The sequence below is a fragment of the Ctenopharyngodon idella genome, chromosome 14 (assembly GCF_019924925.1).
Source record: "Ctenopharyngodon idella isolate HZGC_01 chromosome 14, HZGC01, whole genome shotgun sequence".
Taxonomy (NCBI): domain Eukaryota; kingdom Metazoa; phylum Chordata; class Actinopteri; order Cypriniformes; family Xenocyprididae; genus Ctenopharyngodon; species Ctenopharyngodon idella.
In genome coordinates this window covers 5,799,468-5,815,944 of record NC_067233.1, presented here as the reverse complement: position 1 = coordinate 5,815,944, position 16,477 = coordinate 5,799,468, and positions in this window count along the sequence as shown.

Sequence of the window (16,477 nt, the reverse complement as noted above, 5' to 3'; positions counted from 1 at the left end):
CTACTGATGGGCGATTTCTTCATGAAGCTTCGAATCTTTTGTTTAGAATCAGTGGTTCGGAGCGTGTATCAAACTGCCAAAGTCACGTGATTTCAGTAAAAGAGGCTTCGTTACGTCTTAACTGTTTCGAAACGTTTCGAAATTTCAATGATTCACCGCTGGGGGCGATCTCTATGAACCATGAATCATGCGGATTCACTGAGATCGCCCTCCAGCGGCGAACCATTGAACAAGTATCCATGGGTTTTACCTGATCTCTGATCAGTTTTATACATTTGTAGACGTTTTAATTAGACATTAGTATAATTAAAATGAATATTAGAAGTTAATAGTCTCTTACTGGCCTGTTTAGCTGAGCCATCTATGGAACAAACAAAAGAAGCCCTGAGAATTGATAAAAGAACACATATTATACAGACACTTGATATTTAATCTTACTAGATGATTAGTTAATAGCATTTGATAGATTTTCCCTTCAATAAAACGTTTGAAATTGGTCTGTAAAAGTTTTTTTTATGCATGTTTGGCCTGAGTTTTTGCTGCATTTTACACTGTTCTTACCAGCAGGGGTCACCAGCGTGTGGCATTTCGAAAGCTTCAAAACAGTGAATCATTTTGCGAAGCAATTGGTTAAATTTAGTGGAAGCCTTGAAAAGCTTTGTTTCTCCCATCACTACAAGAAACACTGCTATTTAGAGGTAACTGGCAAACAAGACACACCTGGGAACAATCAAAGAACTAACCAACAAGAACAACTACAAAGGACTAGAAAACATGGCACAAAATAACAAAAGTCCACACAAAACTAGGGGAACACAGGCGGAGTGGGTCTGCTGTTGATTATTGCTGCTGCTGCAGAGCAAGTATGGCTACTGCTAATAGATTCACAGACACGCTGCTGTGAGCATGTAAGATCTGCTGCTGCATAAATAGACATATATAAATCCTCTATCAGATCTAGGCAAGTGGAGCTGGGGAAGTGGAGGGTTTCAGAAGAATCAGACTATTTAAATGTTGAGCAAGCAATCTCATTGGCTGCAGGATCAGCAGAGGCCAATCAGCTTGTGCCATGCAGTAATTATGTGATTGCTTGCAGACTGCATTTTAAAGACCTGTCAGCCTGCGCCCCATAGTGTTTCATTCATGACTGAACTATATATATATATATATATATATATATATATTCTTCACTATTATGTTTTGAAAACCTTTATTTTATATCAATGAGCTTTGTTTGCTTATTATTGCAGATCTTCAAAAATCTGTCATTATTTTTCTTACAGGCCATATGGTATAATCAGTGTTGAGAGTAACTCATTACAAGTAACTTGAGTTACGTAATCAGATTACTTTTTCAAGTAACTAGTAAAGTAACGCATTACTTAAACTTACAACAAAGTATCTAAGTTACTTTTTCAAATAAGTATTGCAAGTTACTTTCTCACATTTATTGACCGACAGCTGTCCCGTCCTCATTTTGAGAGAAATAAAGTGCAGAGGTGTTTTGTGCGCTGTGTAAACATGATGGCTATTGTAGTTCTAGACTAAATATGAACATGCATTTACTCATCTCACTTGCATGAAAACATTCAGTATTCCTCAATTTAAATAAAAACAGTGAAATGCAATCTCAGAATTTACGCAAACCTGTAATAATTAACTATATTAAATTACACAAATATACTTTATGTATTTAATCTCACTTTATTAACCAATGTCTTTGCTGCTGACCTTCAATGATCTAATTCAACCATACTAATAAGCAAAAATGACTTTAGATTAGATTTAGAAATAAGAGTGCTGAACTTCCTTCTCCTGTATCCTATTCTTCTTTAATCCAGAATGGCAGCACAGCTGAAAGGTTTGTTTGAGCTGCGCCCTCTACTGTACAGGTGTAAATATGCATTTCCTTCTGCTTTAGGCTTATTCATTTCACTTTTGGTGTGAAAAGGGCTGTAACATTTACCAAAAATAGAACTTTTTTTTTTGTTTTTAAAAAAACAAACAAGCAAGCCTAGCCCAGGTGAGAAAAAGAAATGCAAAAGTAATGTAACTCATTACTTTTCACAAAAAGTAACAAACGCAATTAGTTACTTTTTTAGGGAGTAACGCAATATTATAATGCATTACTTTGCATTCACTGGTTATAATCTTTGTCTGGCAAACAGCCTCATGTTTATTGGTTTGCCAGACTTATTCAGGAAAGTCCTATTTAACAGTCATGATATTCCAAAGAGAAAGGAAGTGCTGCAGAGAGAATGGAAGGAAACTCAGGCAAACATGTTTCCCTTGACCTTTAATAGACAGCACATGTCTGGCCGACATTGGTGTGAGATTTCTCTGCTAGATAGCATAGATTACCATACTGCTCCTCACACATGTGTTCCATTGAAAGCTGGATGTTTAAATTCCTTATTTGCTTATCAGAAAATATTTTTATGGGAAATTCATTGGTTCCAGCAGTACTCTAAATCTCCAACTCACTTGGCTAGATTCATTCAAGACCTCAGGAAGTAAGTTAAGAAAAACATTAACAAGCTCACAGCATAAAAGTTTTGTCCTTCTTCCAAGCAGAGGAATACTACAAACAATAATAACCTCCAGGCTGACTGTTTTATGTCACAGCTCTAAAATATTGATGTGCCATTGTTTCCGGTGAAACAGCCTCACTGGAGACCAGTGAGTATTAGAGAAGTGAGGTGGAAGATGGTGACAGTAGCCTGCACTTTAACCTGCTCCGGATGCGTCTCCAGAGACGGCACAAATCACAAACTACATCTCCTTGTGAAAATCCGCCCTATTTTAACCTAAGACCAGAGGGACTAAAAGCAGTGCTGAAAATTACATCTAACTCATCAGCTACGACTGTGTATGAAAGCAAATTGTTTTAGTGGAAGAGTAAAAGCCACTTATATGGGAAAGGTTGATGGCACTTTACCTGATCTCACATCTTAAGCTGATGCTTGGTTAAAAATAACTATGACAACAGCTGTCTGAACGGCTTATATCAGGACTGTACAACATGAATCTAACCATGAATCTGTACACCACAGATTTATACTCAGCTGTTAAATATATAGGCTGATGGGTGTTATTACTTTGAAGAACCATATGTTCCAATTAAATGTTACTGAGTCATTTAGAAAATATGGAAGCCTGTTTACGCCTCATAGTACAAGAAATGAAAAAGTAATTTGCGATGATCACACAATGTGACTTTATATCTTGCAAGTTGACTTTGAATCTTGCAATTGCAATATTGTTTCTCATAATTGTTTTATAATGTGATTTTACATGCTGAAATATGTCTATATTTTATTCTACACAATGTGACTTTAAAGTTTGCAAATGGAAATTTGTTTCTCATAGAGAATTTATAACTCACAATATGACTTTATATCTCCCAATAGTGATTTTACCTCACAATGTGACTTTAAATCTTGCAGTTATGATACTTTTTCCTCACAATTGCGATTTTATAACATACATTTGTGATTTTATATCTCACAATGACTTTATACACTATATTGCCAAAAGTTTTGGGATGCCTGCCTTTACGTGCACATGAACTTCTCTTCTTCCCATTCTTAATCTGTGGGGTTTAATATGGAGTTGGCCCACCCTTTGCAGCTATAACAGCTTCAACTCTTCTGGGAAGGCTTTCCACAAGGTTTAAGAGTGTGTTTATGGGAATTTTTGACAATTCTTCTAGAAGCGCATTTGTGAGGTCAGGCACTGATGTTGGCGAGAAGGCCTGGCTCGCAGTCTCCGCTCTAATTCATCCCAAAGGTGTTCTGTCGGGTTGAGGTCAGGACTCTGTGCAGGCCAGTCAAGTTCCTCCACACCAAACTCACTCATCCATGTCTTTATGGACCTTGCTTTGTGCACTGGTGCGCAGTCATGTTGGAACAGGAAGGGGCCATCCGCAAACTGTTCACAAAGTTGGGAGCATGAACTTGTCCAAAATGTCTTGGTATGCTGAAGCATTAAGAGTTACTTTCACTGGAACTAAGGGGCCGAGCCCAACCCCTGAAAAATAACCCCACACCATAATCCCCCCTCCACCAAACTTTACACTTGGCAAATGCAGTCAGGCAAGTGCCGTTCTCCTGGCAACCGCCAAACCCAGACTCGTCCATCGGATTGCCAGACAGAGAAGCGTGATTCGTCACTCCAGAGCTTGGATGCAGCTGCTCGGCCATGGAAACCCATTCGATGAAGCTCTCTACGCACTGTTCTTGAGCTAATCTGAAGGCCACACAAAGTTTGGAGGTCTGTAGCTATTGACTCTGCAGAAAGTTGGCGACTTCTGCGCACTGTGTGCCTCAGGATGCGCTGACCCCACTCTGTGATTTTATGTGGCCTACCACTTTGTGGCTGAGTTGCTGTTATGATACTTTGTTATGATACCACTAACAGTTGACCGTGGAATATTTAGTAGTAAGGAAATTTCACGAATGGACTTATTGCACAGGTGGCAACCTATCACGGTACCACGCTTGAATTTACTGAGCTCCTGAGAGCGAACCATTCTTTCACAAATGTTTGTAGCAGCAGAGAAGCAGTCTGCATGCCTAGGTGCTTGAATTTATACACCTGTGGCCATGGAAGTGATTGGAACACCTGAATTCAATGATTTGGAGGGGTGTCCCAATACTTTTGGCAATGTAGTGTATCTTGCAATACGACTTTAAATATCGCAATTGCGACTTTAAAACTCACAAAATCCAAATTGTGATTTTATATCCCACAATGACTTTATTGCGTTGTTTCTCATAACATGTCACAATATGACTTATATATCCACAATGTGATTTAAAAATCTCACAATTATGACATTGTTTCTCATAAACAGGCTTCCATAGAAATCCCCACATAATGTGACTCATTAAACAACACACCCTGTTTCACACTAACAGAGAAAATGTAAAGTGGAAAGTTTACTAAGTAGGCCTACTGTAAAGAGTGAGAACAGCGTTCATGTTTCCCCCCACCCTGCATGACACGTTAATCACAAATGATGAGAGCAGGTCGAAAGCAATTACATGTTAGAAAGCGATGTCATGGCACATAATTTCACTTTATTACCTGACATGAAGGAGACCTTGAGGTGTGAGTCTCGGTTCGATCTCTGCCTAGTCTAAGGGTTGCGGTGGGGCAGTTTAATAAGAGCTATTGTAGATGTCCTTGTAAATGATCAGTGTCAACAGAGTGCACTTTATGGAGTTTGTAGTGTGCTCCTGAGCAGATTATCCAGTGACGAGAGGTGAAAAGGGTCTTTATGCCTTTCAGACATAAGCTGAAACTGGCGGAATGTAATTTCCAACTTTATATAATTGATTTCAGACTCTGACACCCCTGCCACAATGTGGTAAAATCTACCACATGAGGGATTTCGTGGATATTGTCATTGAAATAGGTATTTTAAGTCATGTGCTGTATGGACAGGTTCATTGTTAGTATTTTGTCCTTCAGATGTCTCATGGAGAAAGTGTTTAAAGACCCCCTAGGTTAGATTACAGGATGCAACAGGGAGCAAGATCGATTTTCCCCCTCAGATCCTTTAATCCAGTTTATTGGAAGTCCAGTAACACTCAGCACAATGTTGTGATATTAAAGGGTATTGGTCACATTCTGCTATTGTGGTTGCTGCTCCATAATCTTCTTGTGAAGGTATCTCACAGGAGCTGGATCCATATCTCACATTAAAGGTTGTAGGTCATTTTGGACCTCTTAAAAGTGGAGTGTTTGATGTATTGGAACAGTAATAAGCCTAATGCAGTTTTGCGATCCCTCAGGCATCTCTTCAGCATTAGGATTTCCTTGGTGTTTGTTTTTGATTCACTCATAATTCAAAGTGAAGCTCTCATTGAATGGTCTGACATTTGAAAGCTTAGAAGCTTGCGCCCATAGAGGAACATGGTAACACTTTTCAACTGCAGATGGCAGTTGTGTGTGTGCATGGATTAGACTTATCAATGATTGTAAAAAACTAAACCACCTTTACAAGTTACTTCAGAGTTTGCTGAATTTATTTGTTCAAAGACTCTGATTCATTCAGGAACAAAACAAGTGACAGATATATGCCTATACTTCCTTTCTATGGTAGGCAAAATGTATTATGTGTATTATGACCAGATGACTTCTGCCTACTTTTCTACTAGTTCTGAAGTGCGCATCTGATGAACATGAGAGAGGAGTTGTGAACAGAATGGTGCAGGAATGATGTCACTTTGTAGGCCAACCAGCAGTTAGCATCACTGGTTCCCTCGACAAAAACCAACCCGATCTCACGGCAATTTGTACGTATTTTACAAGGTGGCAAATTCATACGAATTCTTATGACCTCACTCACTTTTTTGCCAAATCGTACGTATTTTATGATTTGCCAAATTCGTATGAATTCGTACGAATGACCTACCCCTAACCCCGCACCTAAACCTACCTGTCACTGGAGTTTAGACAAATCGTATGAATTCATATGAGTGAGGGCGTGTGAATTTGTACGAATTAGCCACCTCGTAAAATACGTACGAATTGGTCGCGAGATATCGCTGACAAAAAAAAGCATGAAAGAATAAAGCTTGAAAGTATCTTGAGCTTGTGTTAACAACATGACCTTGTTTCAGCCATTTAACCAAATATCCATTCAAAAAACATTGAGACGTTGGAACCGGGTGTGCTAAAATGCTAACTCTTTTCAGCGTTTTGGCCTACAAATTTACGTCACGCCTAGGGTGACCATACTTCCTTTTTTCCCCCAGACATGTCCTTGCCATGATTTCTAAATTGCCTAAAATGGCTTGAGCCCATGCCCCTTTAATCGTGAAAACGAATGTGCCCTTTTCGGTCGTATAGAGGTTCCCCCGGAACGTGATTTCAAAACGCAATTTCAACGCGGAGGTCTGTACTCACCACTGTTCCTGTTGACAGTCATCATACATTAAAATGTTTTCGTATTTGCAATGCTTTGACTGTTCTCTGTAGATCCAGCCTTCTCACAAGCCACGATTGGTTGATTATGTACAACGCCTGTACGCTATTGGTCAAATTACTTTTCAATCATTACCTTCAGTATGAAAACAAAGCCAAAACTGGGACATTTTAGGCAATTTAGAAATCCTGGCCAGGACATGTCCGGGAAAAAGAGTACGTATGGTCACCCTATCATACCTGCACCACTCTATGGCAGTGAGGCGATGCAACTGATGCTGTAGGTCACATGACAATGACAACATGAGGATGTAGAACGTCTGGATTTCATTTATAGGCCCTGTGAGCCACAAGCACACTTCTGAAATCTAAAATGACAAATGGTACAACCTACAATTTTGTGGACTTCACGATCACACGCACTCGGCAGCCATTGTAACATTGATTATGTGTTGACTTTGGTTGTAACTTCACTGCCTTCAAAATCGCCAAAGGAACTGTCAATATTTGGTCTAAAATGTACTTTTTCCAACACCAACTTCTTGATTATTGTATAAAAGCAACATCACACTTGCACTTGTAATCTGTTCCTAACTCCTCCTAACTGGATTTAGATCCAGCATACGTAATGCCAGTAGAGCTCACAATGATCAGTCACTATGAATCAATAAGATTAAAAGTTATGAGAATACAAGAGCTTTGTTTCAGCAGAAGCTTAAGATGAAGTGCTTTTTATATTTAATATTGGACAAAGACAAGCAGAACTGGTTATTCTTAAAGTCCTAAACCATATTTCTCCACGGACCACTTCTCATCTCATTTTACAGCGGAATGAAAACCCATGTTTTTCTCAGTGGGTGGTAGCGGTTTTGTAAGGGCTTTGGAAGTCTTCTCACTGGGGGAATCCCATGTTGTGTTGAAACGGCAGAGATTTTGAAGATAATTCTTGTCTAAATGGAAGATCTCTAGAAGGAATTTGATGGACAACTGTGCTTTTCTTTCCAAGATTGCTATCTAAGAATGCGCTGTGCTTTCACTTACCACTGTAAGATGTAAGCAGAAACCACTACTACTTTTTGCATGTGTGAACACCATTTTGGTAAAGAAAAAAGCAAAATAAATGTCTATAGGGCAAAAAAAAGTTCATTACATCAAGTTTAATTGGCCATTATCGAAAAACAGAGGGTGATGATGGCAAGCATCTTCCATGTGCCAGAGAGTGATTGTTCATAACCTTTTCAGAAATCTCTTGCATAATTATGATTAGAGGGGAAGGCAGACAGACACTTTTAACAAATAACCTTTTACACGGTCACCCATGCAATCATCTTTATGCTTTTTAATCTCAACATCCTTAATCTAAACTCTTTTAAAAGCCATTTCAGCCGACCTCAGATGCTCTCTCAGTATGGCTGTCTGTGATTTTTCCCAGCCTGCAACAGTGTGATGCGATCTGTGGTGCAAATGATCTAATTAGTCAAATATCTTGATTACTTAGATCCGAGAAGTCTGCATGTCTTGCTCCTTATGGTGGAAGCTTGTCAATTAGAGAGTTGTTTGCTTTGGCTAATTGTAAATGCGTGAAGGGTTCTTGTCCTTTTCCGGAGTGCAGAGGCTGACAGCAGGAGGCTGGGATATAAGCCGCCCTCATTTGGTAGAAAGAACAAGTCACCTCCAGGGCATGAGTTCAGGTCAAACTCTTTTCACCACTCTTTCTCCTTCAAACGCTCTTTTATCTTTCCATTGATACTGGAAGGAGATGAATCACAACGAATGAGGATATTTCGAATGCAGTTAAGGAAGAATGATGGTTTGGTATAACCACCTGCCACTAATGGAGGTGCAATATTATACAAATTTTTTGTGTGAATATAAAGTAGTATGCATTATGTAAGGAATAATTGACTCCAGGCCATTGAATTCTTAGAAAATAATGCACACCCAAGGTGGTAATGCGGCCACAACGAGAAGCTCGGGTGTGCATTATTTTCTAAGAATTTAACGGCCTGGAGTCAATTATTCCACTTATACTACGGTTACCACACCTCAAGACACTGTTTGATGTTGTATTTCAAGATATTTGTAAGGATTTTGTCCTTAAAACACTCTTGTGTGTGGGACTAATTTCTTACGCATCTCATCCCAAGCCTCCGTTGCTAATTCCAAAATGTCATTTCAGAACTAGTAACAGAGGCTTGAGCCTTGATAGCAGAATAATACAGTTGCAATACAGTCATAATACAGTCTTAACGCAGTTGAGAGAGAGAGAGAATAAGCATATGTGCATTAGTCTGTTCGTCTCTCACGGCAGCAGTGTCTCTACTAATAGCGAAACTATAAGTTTATCTACTTCAAGAACCGCACAGTTATTACCTTGCTGGTGAGAAATGTCATAGCTTTTAAGTTGCTAAACTATTTTACTGATCAATTCGTAAGAGCAGCGCTGACAAAACGTTTCTGTGCGAGTGTGTGTCCGTACTATACAGTATGTTTGTACGTTTGAAAGAGAGAGCAGCAGAGACTATGCGCTTTCGGGACACAATAAAACGTATTTTGTGTTGAAATAACTATTGTGTTGAAATAACCTATTGAAATAACTGAAAACATTTGGCGAAGTCAAATGGAACTGCAATGCGGTCAAGACCTGCTAGAACAACTTTAGCCGTGCGTTTCCCTGAAATAAATTGCACACCTTAGAATGTTGGTCAACCAATCAGATTCGAGCATTCAACAGCCCCCGTAGTATAAGGACACATTAATTTGGGTGATGGAGCGTTGTGTTCTGTAAAGATATTTAGTGTGGTCCTTTTCAGGGTATGGGGGAAATTGATTAAACTGATACATTCGAGTCAGAGATTAGAACAGACTTAAGATTTAAGTGCCGATAATTTAATGAACTACCGATAATCCACAGTGAAAAACAAAGGCAACTGAGACCAGAAACAAACAGCATGATATAAGTGTTTTTAAAAGGAACATGTTCATTTATATATAAATGCACATTTACATATAGTTTTATTTTAATTAATTACATACATAAATACACTCAAATATGGACAAACCTAATTGTTATCTAAAATAAATATTTTCTATTTGAATATATTTTAAGATGCAATTCATTCCTGTAATGGCAAAGCTGAATTACTCCAGTCTTCAGTGTCACATGATCCTTCAGAAAACATTCTAATATGATTATTTGCTGCTCAAAAAACAATTCTGATTATTATCAATGTTGAAAACAGTTGTGTTGCTTAATATTTTTGTGGAAACTGTGATACAATTTATTCAGGATTCTTTGATGAATAGAAATTTCAAAAGAACAGCATTTATTTGAAATAGATGCAAAGTCTTTACTGTCACTTTGATCAATTGAATGCATCCTTGTATAAAATTGTAATTTTTTCTTACTGACCCTACATTTTTGAAAGTTAGTGTATGTAAAATAAATTAATAAAACCATGTTCAATATCCATAACATTTTCTAATCTCTATGGGTTTCCAACATGAAGTTCATACAATACATGAACCTAAGATGCATTGAGAAGAATAAAATCTGTTTAGACATTTGTAACAGTCAGTGTATCATATGTGGATTATTCCCAGGTCACTAGGCATCTCTAATCTCAGCCCTATTCCTTTATATTTCATACAGACACAAATAATAATACATTCAACATGACACATTTCCTCAGGAGCAGTTGCAGGGAGCCAAAAAAACTTCATGAGCTACTTGCCTCGAGAAGAAGAAGAAGAAAAAAAAACTATTCTCTCGTATTTATGAAAAATAAAATAAATTGATTTATCATTGATGAAAAAATTTAGGACAATAGTTTCAAGAGAAATTTAAGACTGGTATCTATCTCTCAAAGTTATCTCCTTTGTGAGTAGTGATATATCTTCACAACACAAATGTGACACATTTCAAACCACAGTCTATTGTGATGAAAGCTCAGCGTGATTCAAAGTACATCAGAGAGTTCTGAACCACGCAAAAGCCTAAACCAATTTATATCTTTGTTTCTGAATTGCTTTCTTTGTATGTGGTTGCCAACATTATTTTCAATATTTTTCCAAAATCTAATGCTTTGAAAACTGAATGTAGGGGTTTTCAACAGGAGGTCCACAGCTGTACTGCAGGGGGGCCTGGCAATTATTATTTATGCTCAATTTTTGTGAAAAAATTGAAAATCTGTGTTGAACAAAAATACAATATTAAGTGGACTTCAACTAAAGCTAAAGTTAAGAAACTAAAATTGTGTCCTACACTGAAATACATCAAGTAAAATTTAAACGGTACAAGTATATAGTTCTGTACTTCTATAATCCTTATTTCTGTCATGACAACTCTCGGAGTGTTTGGCGTGGTAATGGATATGACAATGTTGATATGTTTGGTCTTGGCAAAATAGATCTGCTACCACTACGCTGCTGCTGCTGTTATTGCTTCTGCTGTTGGTTATTGCTGCTGCTACTGCCAAAATGCCAATACATATACAACACGCTGCTGTAAGCAAGACATGCTGCGGCTGTACAATATAGCTTACATGAATTGCCCATAGCAGATCTATACAGGTGGAGCTGGGGAAGGTGGGGGGTTTCTGAAAGCGAGCTGCAACTGCTACAGCAAATGCTGACCAAGTATTTGAAGGTTGAGCAGCGAGCTCATTGGCTACTGATACACCAGGAACCATTCAGCTGTGCCCTATAGAGAATGATGTGATTGAGTTAAGGACATCAGCCTGTGCCATCTAGAGTTTCATGACAGAACTTTGTATTTTAACGGTTTTGCAATGTAATCATAACATCATACTCCATATTGTACCATATTAATAAACACATTAATATGGTACAATATGGAGTGCAAAAGCCTTACACCAAAAATATTATAGTAGTCAATACCTTTTTGTGTTTCATCTGTTTCATCTGGCTGAGGGAAAATGGCCCATCACTCAATGTTAGGTGCCATTCTAAGAGCTGTCAGTCAGGAAAACTGCACAGAAGTAAACCCAATGTAATACTTATCCACAGGACAAGTGTTAGTAATGAAGGGTTGCTAGGTGCAAACGGTTGAGGCATTTACGCAATATGCTGTGTGTAAGGTGAAGCAAGTGTGTAAGATTACATGACTCATGCAGCAAATGAGCATGACAGAGGCCAAGTAAATCCCGGGATACACTGCACGAATTTTGGCTGTCCCAGACAAAAGACTGCCATCGTGAAACAATCATGCCGATTTCTGTGATCGTGGCTCTTAATCGGTGGTCCTATGTTGTACAGAGAGAGAGGTTTCCAAGACGGTCTTGCGACCAAAGACAGCCTACGATCATTTTCTGACAGTGTCAGAAATTCAGCATGATCATCGCAGTGTGTGTTTGCTGAGCGACCTACATCTACTGACCAGCCAATAAAAATGCGACATGAAATCAATGCGACATGGTGCTAAAACTTAAAACTGCTTACCTCAAGCTCTTTTCCCTTCTTCTTTCGCCACTTCATTTTTTTTTCATCACACATAAAAACTACAACTGCCAAAGTGCGATTCAACATTGTCTTTTTGTTAACTGCTAGCGTATGCTGATGACGTTTTATTCTTCTATAGAAACTTGCATCGTAGCTTACGAGTCAGTAGGTGTCATCATCGTACAGTTTACATGCATGTCGTACCCAAGTTTAATAGATCCATGTCGCACAGCGTGATAAAGTGATGATCTTATAGGATTGCTAAAATCGTGCAGTGTATCCCGGGCTTTAGACAGTAATATATACTGGGACACAACGAAGTTTGAGCCTTTAGCCAATGACTTCATAGTGGTACAACATAATGAAACAGACTTGACCGCTATCAAACAGAAACACAAGGCAAAATCAGTTTTAGTTATATGGGTTTATGGAGGTAACACTGCAGGAACACATGTAACTCCGCAAAATCAGGATGTGCAACACTTCATTAGTTATATATAATTGCCAATTTGAACCGAAGAAGAAAATATATGATGCCATGATTTGATGCTGTGATGCCATGTCTGATTTTATTGCTGATATGAAATGTTATTGAAATGTAATCTTGACAAAGAGTCAAAAAGATTCTGGTCTTTCTTCTTTCATTAAGGAGCTTCATAAGAAACACCTGCCACATTTAAATTAAAGGAACTTGAAGAGATAACATATCATGCTGTTACTTTCCAATACCATCACTTTACCATAGAACTTCAACAATATTTCTGTAAATGCTTCTATGCATCTATAATAAGCTACTTGTTCTGGTCAAAATTTTAATAATTATTTCCTCATAAAAGAGTGAAATACTTCTAGATGAATCCCACCGAGGTGTGGCATTTCATGTGCAGTACTTGGGAAGAAATGGCAAGCTCACTGAAGGGCATCAAAATACCACAAAAGTTCCCCCTCTTGAGTCAGAATGACGTGAAGCTCTTCTGAGACAATGGACACGGTTGACTCCAGAGAGAACGACGGCGCGGCACACCGACACAACAGACTGGTGCGGAGCCACTGAAGCTTGAGGTAGACAACAACATCCTGCTTATCTGTCCTCTGAGGAGAAGACACGTGCGCTGGAGTCTCACAGGAAGGACAGGAGCAGCCTCCAGCTGTGTTCGAGCATTAGCACCCCCACAAGTACCTACGCTTGATCAATGACTCAATGTTATACAACTCTTCTATAGTACTCAAGGATAATGTGGCAAGACAAGCACAGAGGGTTGACATAGAGGACAAACACACCTGGCAGAACTCAACACTGATGATTGCTACTGCCGTAAATTGTGTTTACAGAGCGCTCAGCAGGGGCGCATTTACACATTAGTATAAGGCTGTCTACATTTTTAGTACACAATCAATATTTTGTGCTCTTAATTAGCAAGCACTGCTAATTGGCTTGGGAACTGATTAGATCAGGAAATATGGGCGTTACATACCAGAATGGTGCCAGGGTTTTGAATGTGATTTCACCACATACCACATGGATCAACATAATTGTTGATTCTGGAACAACATTAGAATCAACCAATCTGATTTGAGAGACAAGTTTACAGTCAAGTTTAGACAACCAGAGTTAGGTGCTTCTACTTCAGTGTTATTTACCTGTCATTTCCCTCTGATTTGGGGGATAAGTTAGGTAGGGTTATGTTTAGGGGTAGGGATATGGTTAGGACTAAATTTTCAGACAGGAATGTTGTACCACCACTGTTGAAAAAACCAGCATATGCTGGTTAGGTACGTTTTGAAGCATGGCAGCTGGTTTGAGCTGGTTTATACTGGTCTTTAGTTGGTCATGAGTTGGTTTAAGATGGTCCTGAGTTATAAGCTGGAGCTATAGTTGCTTAGGACCAGCACTTGACCAGCTTAAACCAGCTCATGACCAGCTAAGGACCAGCTCAAACCAGCTGCCATGTTTCAAAACATACCTAACCAGCATATGTCAGGAACATATCTTACTTGGCAAAATCACGGTGACCACATATATATGTATAAGTAGTGACATATCAAATACTTTTTCCGGGTCCAAGCCTCTACCCTGTTTCAATTGAGATTACTATCAATACATATCTACAATGTAAACACCTCACCCCTAAACATAGCCATCACTAGGGCGTAAGGAATGCCCAAATGAGATTGTACAAATTCACAAAAATTCAACAGCCGCCTATGAGCACTATTCATTTATAGCACACTTTTAAGCTGCGTTTTAAAAAACTAATAGTATACATTAGTCTCCAGGCTGACAAAGTCCCAGACACCAGTATTTCAATGATTCAGAAAATCACTGTCTGACCAACTAAGATTTTTGCTATGGAGATAAAGGTCATCATTATTTGGTATTTGGTAGTAGTATGGAACACTGAGTGTACAGTATAATAGCACTGTTTTTATTTGCTTTTGGGATCTTGAAGAGTGTTTGGATCTGGAAACATTGAAGCGTGACGTCAGACTTAAAGTCGGCATGAAACAGAAGTTGCGATAGTATTTTCTTCCTTAATGTGTCGTATATCAGAGTGAAATGGCTTCTGGAATGAGAAAAATATACTGGATTTGACTGGATCGTAGGAAGTTGGGCGTTGCTAACTATATGGTTTTGAGGTGAGGGGAGGTTAATGTTTTGATTAAAGATTATGAGGGCATACAGTATGAATGAATTATTTTTTATTTTAAAAAATAATGTGCACGGATAAATCATTTATAATAAGCACAGCTACGGAGCCCCGGACATGACATGCAGGAAAAAAATAGTAGGCTAAATCGTGCGCACGATTTATTAATTCGTTCCCTCGATTTACTAAAACGTGCGCACGATTTACTATTTCGTTCCCTCGATTTATAAATCATGTGCATGAAATCATGTGCATTTAGTAAATCAAGGGAACGAATTAGTAAATCGTGCGCACGATTTAATTTTTTTCTTGCATGTCATGTGTGGGGCTCCGTACACAGCCACATTCTGTAAAAAAATAAGATTTTTCAATTTTGATTTTATTGCGAGTTTAACCATCAGATTAAACCATATCCCTACACCTAAACCTAACCCTACATTAATACAAAGTTTGTGCTAAATAGGGCTGCAGACTGTGAATATAATGGTTGAAAAATATGACAAAAAATAAAATAACTTTTTTAAATCTAATAATCCAGTTGCCACTGGCAACAGTTTAGAAACCCGTGCATCCATGTGCATTTTCGTGAGATATCTTGTGGCATTAATTAGCCTACATCTTTAGAGAGTAGGCTACATAAATGTTTCTTGCACTCAACAATGAACACAGTGTGCGCCTTGAGGTTTTATTCACAAACAAATAACTTTTATGAACCAGTTCTTTTAATGAGTCAGTCATAAAGGTTCACAAACTTGATTGTGAGTTAGCAGCTTGAATCGTTCAGGGGTGCGTTTCCTGAAGGCATTGTTTGCCAACTGGTCGCAAGTTTCGTCGTTATCAACATAGTTTAATAAATCAGTGTTTCCCGAAGCCACAGTTCCAACGAACATTCGCAAACAGCATCGCAAACTTGTGTGGTTGGAATGGCAGCTCTCGAACTCTTAATAAATCCTTATCTTGAGCAAAATAAGCTGACATTTTTGCAATCTATCTTTTAGTTCAAATATACACAAATGTCATTTAGCCTACGTCTTTTAGTTTGTCAAGAGATTTAAAGCAAGAGTGAGCATGTGCGTACGTGCTCTGGTACGTAAGAACAAACCTATGATTGAATCTAAAAATAAAGCTAAATATTAACTGAGAAAAAGGAGAATTAGTTCTCAGATGCCATAATGTAATTTATAGCAAAGAAAAGCAATAATTCGATCTCAAACGGATTTATTAAAAGAAGTTATTACTCCATCATATACATGACATCATTAACCAACATAGCTGAACGACGTATTTGCGACAATACGATTTCAGAAAACAGTCGTGACTTTCTAGTTGATTTGTTCAATGATGAATCGTACTATGGTACTGAAGCAGCGAGTCGGAAACGCACCCCAGAGTGGTTATTGAGTTAAGTTCCTAGTTGACTCCCTCAGTGAACCTCA